Consider the following 8,172-nt stretch of genomic DNA (forward strand, 5'->3'; position numbering starts at 1 on the left):
AATTGTTTCTGACTCGCGAGCTGTAACGCCAGAAGTACAACTGTGCAAAAAGTAGAATATTTTGCAGCACAAATTTTGCGTATCTGGACAAATTGTGAAAGATCCGATTGAATGGAGAACGTTTTCAATAAACGTTCAAACAAACGTCCAAAAAGCAGCACATAGCGGTAGCTGTCGAATATAGTTTACAGTGATAGCATTGATCGACACGTGAAATGAATACAAAAAGAGAAGGAAAAAAAAAAAAAAAAAAGTTGAAAATTGTTGATATTACCGTGCAAACATGATCAGCTGCGAGCCGGATGTATTGCAACAGGTTTCCACGTTAGCAGGTCGCATCAAGGCCGACATTGTCGCAGTTAATTAACTCTGCGCGGGACACGTAATTACATCGGCAACGTAAATGTAACGATCCGTCGAAGCAGCACGCGACGTAAAAATCGGCGCGGCGGTGCTCCGCCGCTCAAAGTATAGCTCTTCACCGCTCCGAGATAGATAAATCGAGTGAAAGGGAGGATAAATCGAAAGGGATAAATCGAGATGTCACGTACGCGCCTTGCAATTTTTTTCCGCGCGCGCATCGCCATTTTTCAATCGCTCATTCTCCCTCCGGAAATTATCTCTCGACGTTCGCAAGAGCGAAAATTCGAGCGACGGTTAACCGAGAATTGCCTGCCGAGTCTCTCTCTATGTGTCACATGAAGTTTGTGAAATATTCACAATGACATTTACAATGATCTTGAGAAACGGTTTTTTTTTACTTTTGTTAGTCAAAATAATCGATGGAGCTCGAAGGAGAGAAAGAAAAAGAGTGAGAGAGAGAAAAAAGACGCGAAAACGGCGAGTCCAGGGTTTTCGCTTCTGCGCACATTCTGCGGTGGCTTGACCTGAGGTGGCGAGACGTTGAATACATATTTTAAGTAAGATCAGTACACGGATCGTCTAGAGTTTTCGTTTACTAACTCTCAATATTAGGTACATATGTAAAATATTTCCAAGGGTCAATAATAAGACTTGTCAAATGCAACATGGTCTTTATAATGATACTGATTTTTTATTAACAAAATTATTCAAACAAATAATCCAATAATTATAGTTTTGCTTACATTTTGAACACTAATTTTTGTGACAAGAAAAAAATAGAAAAAGGAAGCATCAAATAGAATAAAACTGAAATAAAATTAAAATTAAAGACTCGTTGCTTAATTCGCTGAATCGCTTAATTCGCTTTCGTGCTTTCTATATATGTAAACTGTTTTTACTTTACTTGGAAAAACTAAAATTTAATAAAAAATATTCCGAACCTATTTTAAAATTGTTTTGCATGCATAGCAAATGTATTATTACAAGCTTTTGTAACAGATAAAATTATATTCTATTTTATATAATATTCTTTTTCTTTTGTCTTATAATATCTTATAGCTTGAACATTACACAATGTGGGGATAGTTTTCAAAACTAGTACTAATGAGAAGAGTTACAGATAGCACTGCGAGAGACGAAGCACGATGAGATTCTCAGCAAAGGACGATCAAAGCGTGCTTAATTATTTGTGTTACGAGAGTACGTTATTTACCGACAGTTCAGGATGATTTGGGGATTGAATACACAGCCATGGATTAAAGTGGAGCGGCTAATACGCTTGAGTTGCTAATAAGGTTACCAACGCTGCCCGGAATCATTAATGTTAATACGGACTAATAACCTAACGTATTAATCACGGCGCGTTAATCTTGACGAACTAATCAGATGCGAACGGTTCATTAATTCTATAAATTTCCTTGATAACAGATAACAGATATCCATAGAAGCACATGCTTTATCCGTTAATTGCATTGAAATGATCAAATAGGAGACATGTGTCTTATAATAAATGTAAAAAGGATAATAATCGTACTGTGTACTACGGATAGATCTCTAACGATTTGCGTTAATTTTCGAAGCGATACACCTCTAATGACTATCAGTGTGAACGAAACAATTAGAACGGATTTGCCTGTAGTAAGCGCATTTCGGGCTTAAAGCTGTATAAGCCATGCGCTCGGACGAGAATACCTTCGTGTTTTTAATAGCTCCGTTATACCGATGAATCGCTGAGCGATAGATCCGCGTCTTAGCAAGCTTGATTCTCTGTTATTTCTTTACATATAAGTGTTAAAGATAATACCATTTTATTTCGTTAAAAAACATTAAATAATAAAGAGACATTGAAATAGTTGAGTCAAGTTATTAATGAAAACCGTGAAAAATTTTTCTTCACCTAATGAATTAATGCTGAAATTAATAGCATTTCTACAATGGTGAGACGAAAGCCTCTTTGCGCAATTTCGTGATCTTTCTGGGCTGGGAATTTACAAATGCAAAATGCATTTTATACTCTCGAATACGCAGTTACACGGTTCGCTTAGTGCGCACCGTCACGTTTTCTTGTACATAAGGAAATCCGGAGATCGTTGCGCTATTACGAGCAGAGTTCAGAAGAGCTTGGCTTAAAAGTAGTAAACCCGACTCAAAGATATCTGCGTTGCCTACGGAGTAGCGAAGTTTCTTAAGCAATCTGTAGGATCTCTCAACGTAAAATGACCTCGCTGACAAATAATAACTACGGCAGGGATAATCGGCTACTTAGACGAAGAAATTCTTAAGCGAAGTAAATACTCTTTCTCCGATAATATCGGAGAATTTATTAAAGAAAGGCGAATATTTGTAATTATTTATGTCTATCGATATTTATTTGACAATATTAATTTATATAAACTCTTCTTTTACTTGTTAATGAGTCAGAAAAAAACGTTTATATAGCTGCTTTTATTGAGAGATTAATTATATTTGTATTAAAAGATTAGTGTGTAATATATGTAGCTTGAACGATAAAAACTGGTAACAATTTGAGTCCTTCACAAATTTTGGAGTAGATGTTTGTATCAATGTCTAAATATATAAATTTCCTCAAGAAAGAAAAATCGTAGCTTTTAATGATATCAATGTTAAACAGTTAATTGCACATATAATTATTAAGAAACACCCATGTCACCTAAAGCACACGTATAAAATATTTCATATTGCATTCAAAACATGATTATTCTTATAAATTACCTTGTACTTTTCTATCATTTTGTACAAATTTGACTCATCGAATTGCTTGGACGAGCATTTGATCGCTGTCACATATGAAACTATACTACGATAGGTTAAAAGCACACCACGAACCAAACATGAAGACCCATACCATAAGCCAATATTACTGGAAGACATGTTGGATACTTTCTGATTTGCTGGATGCATAAATACATAATGATGAGTATATGACTCAGTAATTTCATAAGTTGTTGCACTGGATTTAAATGTCGATAATATGACGGCTGTTAAATCCATCTTCATGCAGGAAAGAAAATATTTTAATTGCGGTATCTGTTATACAGTTTTGCTCGCTGGAGAACTTATCGATTTCAATCTTATCAAAGTTGTCGTTCAGAATAGTTTCTAGAGAATTTAACTTAATGAAGATCACACCCAAAGACTCACAACCGCGGCGGATCTTCTTTAATCCCCAATGGGGAAGAAGAGTTAGTTCTCTCGCCAGAATATATAGAAAACCTCTGCCGCGTTCGTGCGTAAAAACTTTCGTTGGAATTTCGAGTATCAACGTTGCTCAGCCACGGGCTTATCGAGGCATCGATTTTACATCGCTCAACGTGAAAGCGCCCGTCAGTTTTTGCCGTCGCGCTATCATCAGGGCGACAACGCTCGACAATTCTGTTCCTCCCCTTCTCTCGAAAGCGCGCGCCGCCGCGCGCCGTTCCGTAAAATCGGTAGCTATATGAGTGTATTTCAACATCTTTCGGCACCCCGTCCCCGTTCAAAATTGCTGCTTCGGCCTCGTCGCTCGTAGAAGCGAAATATTAACGACAGCTTCCAATACTCAGCCCTCGAGTGTATTCCGCCCGCGTGGCATAATAACGTCGAAGACGTCGCGCGTCGTAGGGATGCGTCACAGGTATATTGTGTACGATACGCGCAGTGAGTATTTACGAGCACGAAATTGGCTGAGCGGAGGATGCGATCGTAAAGAGGATATTCGCTAAATGGTTTCATGGTCGACGGAGATACCGCGCACCCAAGGACACGAGCACTCCCTTTCGTCAGCAAGAGAAGCGGCTTTGCGACTTTTCGACACGTGCATTCTTCTGAGCGTTTGATTTGACAAATAATGGGACAAAGAAGACACGGCTACAACGGCAGATAACGTGAAGATGTTCCTACATTTTATTTTGCGAAAGAATTTCATGCGGGAAGCTACTCGCAGAATTTCGATCCCGTTGCGCACTCGCTTTGCATCACGAAAGAGGTCAATGTTAAAATTATTCGTGACGCAAAAATAAAAATCGATGCGTCATGCAAGACGAATAGTGCGTCAGAAGGAAATTAGGCTTTCACGTTAATGAATATCGGTTATTTAGCGACCGTTCGCACTTAGCGAAGCAAAATGCGCGCAATCAGTGAGAATTTGCGGTTTCATGAAAAACGATTGAATGAGATTGGCAGCAACCCTGCCGTTGAGAAACACGAGGATTTTCCGAAGGCTTATTCTGTCGGCGGATAAAAGAAAAAAAGATTGAAAATTCGTTAGACCTCTAAAATCCTATAAAAGAGATGCTCCGTGACGATATCCATCCTACGAGAAAGGCGTTCTTGTCACATTTCGGAATCACGGACAATTGGTTTGCCGTTTGATTCATAAATAAGTTCCATTTCCTTTCACAAGTTTTTCTAATAATAAGTGATGGTATACAATGGACTGCGATGCGTTTAGCATCTGTGCCAGTTTTCTTGTTGTGTAACATGGATTTTATACCATCAATAATTTTAAGAAGCGACTTTGTCGCTGAAGTCAACACGACAATTTGTCACTACGATTCATCCTTCAAAGTTATATCTCCGAGAGAAACTTTCGAACAAACCACTTTCGCACCGCTCAATTTGTTATGACACCCCCGCCAGATACATTACAATTTTTTTAAGCCGTTACAACAGCTGTTCCCCTTGTTTGCATTCTAAAGGTATTATGTGCGCACATGTGCTTTCAGATGTTTCATTTTAAGGATCTACTTTCACAATTTAATAAGACGATGTGCTCAGTTATAGTACTATAAATCTGCAACTGAGAAACTTTTTACTATCAGATAAAATGTAAAAACTATTAAGTAAAATTAGCAACTTGAGATAGTAAAATTAGTAAATTTTTAGAAAAGATAAATTATTGTTATCTGCAGTAGAAATTATTTATGAATTCAATAAATAAAGAGCGAAACTTTTATTATTCTAGTATTCTTCCTAGCGATTTAATGCTCCGCGAATGATTTGGCACTAGAAAATTATGCATTCTTTACTGCATTACATTACGATGTAAAATACGTTGTAAAATGGCTTCTCGTTCAAAGAAACGTGAAAAGTATCATTAAATATTTTCAGTATATATTTTTATTTCTGTATATTTCTTTTTCAGAAATTCTAGAAAATCTGCATAAGATATCCCGTGGAATATGTCATGCATACGTTATCTTTGAAAAGTTACCTGAGGAATCATCGATGCAAAACTGATATTTCAGGTGCGATTTAATACGAATGTATGTACAAATGCTGCATCGCGTAAAAGTTACGTCGATAAATTGATCTGGTTGATTGTATCAACATTTACCACATATCTTGTTACAGGTTTTTTTAATCAAATAACGTGCCCCTCGGCTAGATTCACTTTAATTAATAGAAATTAAATATCGTTGCTCTCTCGAGAAATCAATCCTACACTGGTTTTCTTGTCTGGTTCAATGTTTGGTTAATGCCCTCTCAATCCTCGATGCACTTTACGCTTAATGCGATGGAATTAGAGGTTCAAAGTATTGCAAGATGTTGGCAAAGAAAATGATACGGCGCCGTTTACGATCAACTTCTTATTCTCGGAGGAGACGAAAACCGAAACGGGGGGGAGGCGTCATTTGCGAAAAGGATAGCGCGTGGGTGTTAGAGAATTGCGAGAGAATTACGTCCCGTCGGAACGAATTGTTCATCCTTCGGGCGTGAAGATAATGTACTCCCGACGGGGGATACGCACCCACCATTTAGAAATAAGTCAAATTGTTTCAGGTAGTCACGGTATACACGCGAAATTCCACGCGCTCCACCATTGCCACCATTCTTATCTCTTTACTATTCACATGAGCCGTGGAACATTCGACTATATATTCGATCGTAACAAAGAAACGACACGTATAATATCGATATCTTGCCATTACTGTCGCTAAAATTTACTGTGAGATCGCGTGTTTATCGCGCGCTGATGAAGTGTCGCTCCAATGTGCCGCTTGAAGTAGCACGTTATACGTTGAAGTTTCATTTAAGCTAGTCTATATTGGGAGAATGACAAGGAGTTTAAATCTTCATTTTTAGCATATGAATCATTTCCAAGATTAATTTTTCGTGCCTGTGTACTTTGTTTTTGCTTGAATTTTTATTACATTAGCAACCTTCTCCGAGCAACGGGAGCTGAATAACTACACACTATAAAGAAAGCATCGTTAATAAAATTTAATATTTTAGTTTTTCCTTCCATAGTAAGAAACGGGTGCGGCGTTGCTGGAAATAATAGTAATTTCTGTTTTAAATAAAATTTATGCAAATATTTGTGGTATATCGGATTCTTAAATGAATCCCGCATTGAAGCAAGAAGTTATGCAATAGTGAATAGAGGGTTAAAAGCACGTGGATCGAAGAAACGTGACTCTTTCTCTCGTATTTGCAAAACTGCTTGAAATCATAGAGAAATAGAAACCGAAAACTGTGAAGAAAAGATCTTTTTTTTTCCTCTGTCGAGAATCTTTATCGCTTTTCTCAAGTCGTAGCGATGTTAGGTATGGTCAGATGCGCAAACAGGCGCGTCAATGTTTTCCTTCCCAATGTTTGACCATACAAAGTAAACCAAAATATTTGATCTTACCCACACTATTACGCTGCAATAACAGCATAAAAATTCATTTTATTACGTGAATATAATTAACTTGAAAATATCGCAAAGAAGCGTCTGATATCTTTTGGGCAAAAATTTTAATAATTTATAGAATGTTATAATTATAAAAATCAGGGAAAAATTTAATAAAAAAAGCACATATAATACGCCATTTAATTAATGATATATTCATAATAATTAAAATGCGATTAACATCATAAAAATTGCTAATTCTCATCTGCTTTCTGAATTCACATAAGATCGTGTACTAAAACTACCTAATAGAGTAGTTATAGAAGGAGCTCCGATCTCATGTTCGGAAGTTCGGCAAGCAAACATTGACCTCGTCCCCAAGTGTATCAGCAGCTTTTGAGAACGCGAAGGAAGCTTGATCATAACAGCTCGCGGATGTCTGAGTATACATATATTAAACGTTATACATATTACGATAAGCAAATCTAAACTAAACTTCTAAAAGATAAAGCTTAGTAAAAATTCGTCAAAGCTTTAAATTATCTGTCGGTCTCCTTTTTTATGAAACAACAAAAAAATCTGGCCATATCAAATACAAATTAAAATATCGTGCAGTAAATCTCACGTTGAAGTAAGTTAATTATCAAACAAGATGACGAATGTTTGTTCAGAGTAAGTTTGAATTGTTTTTCATCATGATTTAAAAATGATTTCACAATAATTTTGTATCCAATCTAATTGTTTTTACGTCGACGTGCAACTTGACTGTTTATTTTACAACGTACTGAAAGGATTGTTGTAAATATTTATTACCGTAAATACCGTATATTTATTTACGGTAAATTTATAGAAATCGGCAAGAAATCTTGACTGTGTACGTTGGAAAATAAAATTTGTCACGTTTTTATTATGTACAACACGTATTAATTTTTTATATTATATTTTTTTACAATACATAATTATAACTGTCGACGAAGTATCGAACTGTTCCAAGTGGAAACTCGATGCGTCCTCGTGAACGACGCATTTTATCGAAGATACCAATTCAAACATTCACCATATCTCCATCAGGTGCTCCATCAGGTGCTTCTGTAGAAGAGAAAGACAACTTTTGTAGGAGAGAGAGAGAGAGAGAGAGAGAGAGAGAGAGAGAGAGAGAGAGAGAGAGAGAGAGAGAGAGAGAGAGAGAGAGCTGA

The sequence above is a fragment of the Wasmannia auropunctata genome, unplaced genomic scaffold (assembly GCF_000956235.1).
Source record: "Wasmannia auropunctata unplaced genomic scaffold, wasmannia.A_1.0 LD336076.1, whole genome shotgun sequence".
Lineage (NCBI taxonomy): Eukaryota > Metazoa > Arthropoda > Insecta > Hymenoptera > Formicidae > Wasmannia > Wasmannia auropunctata.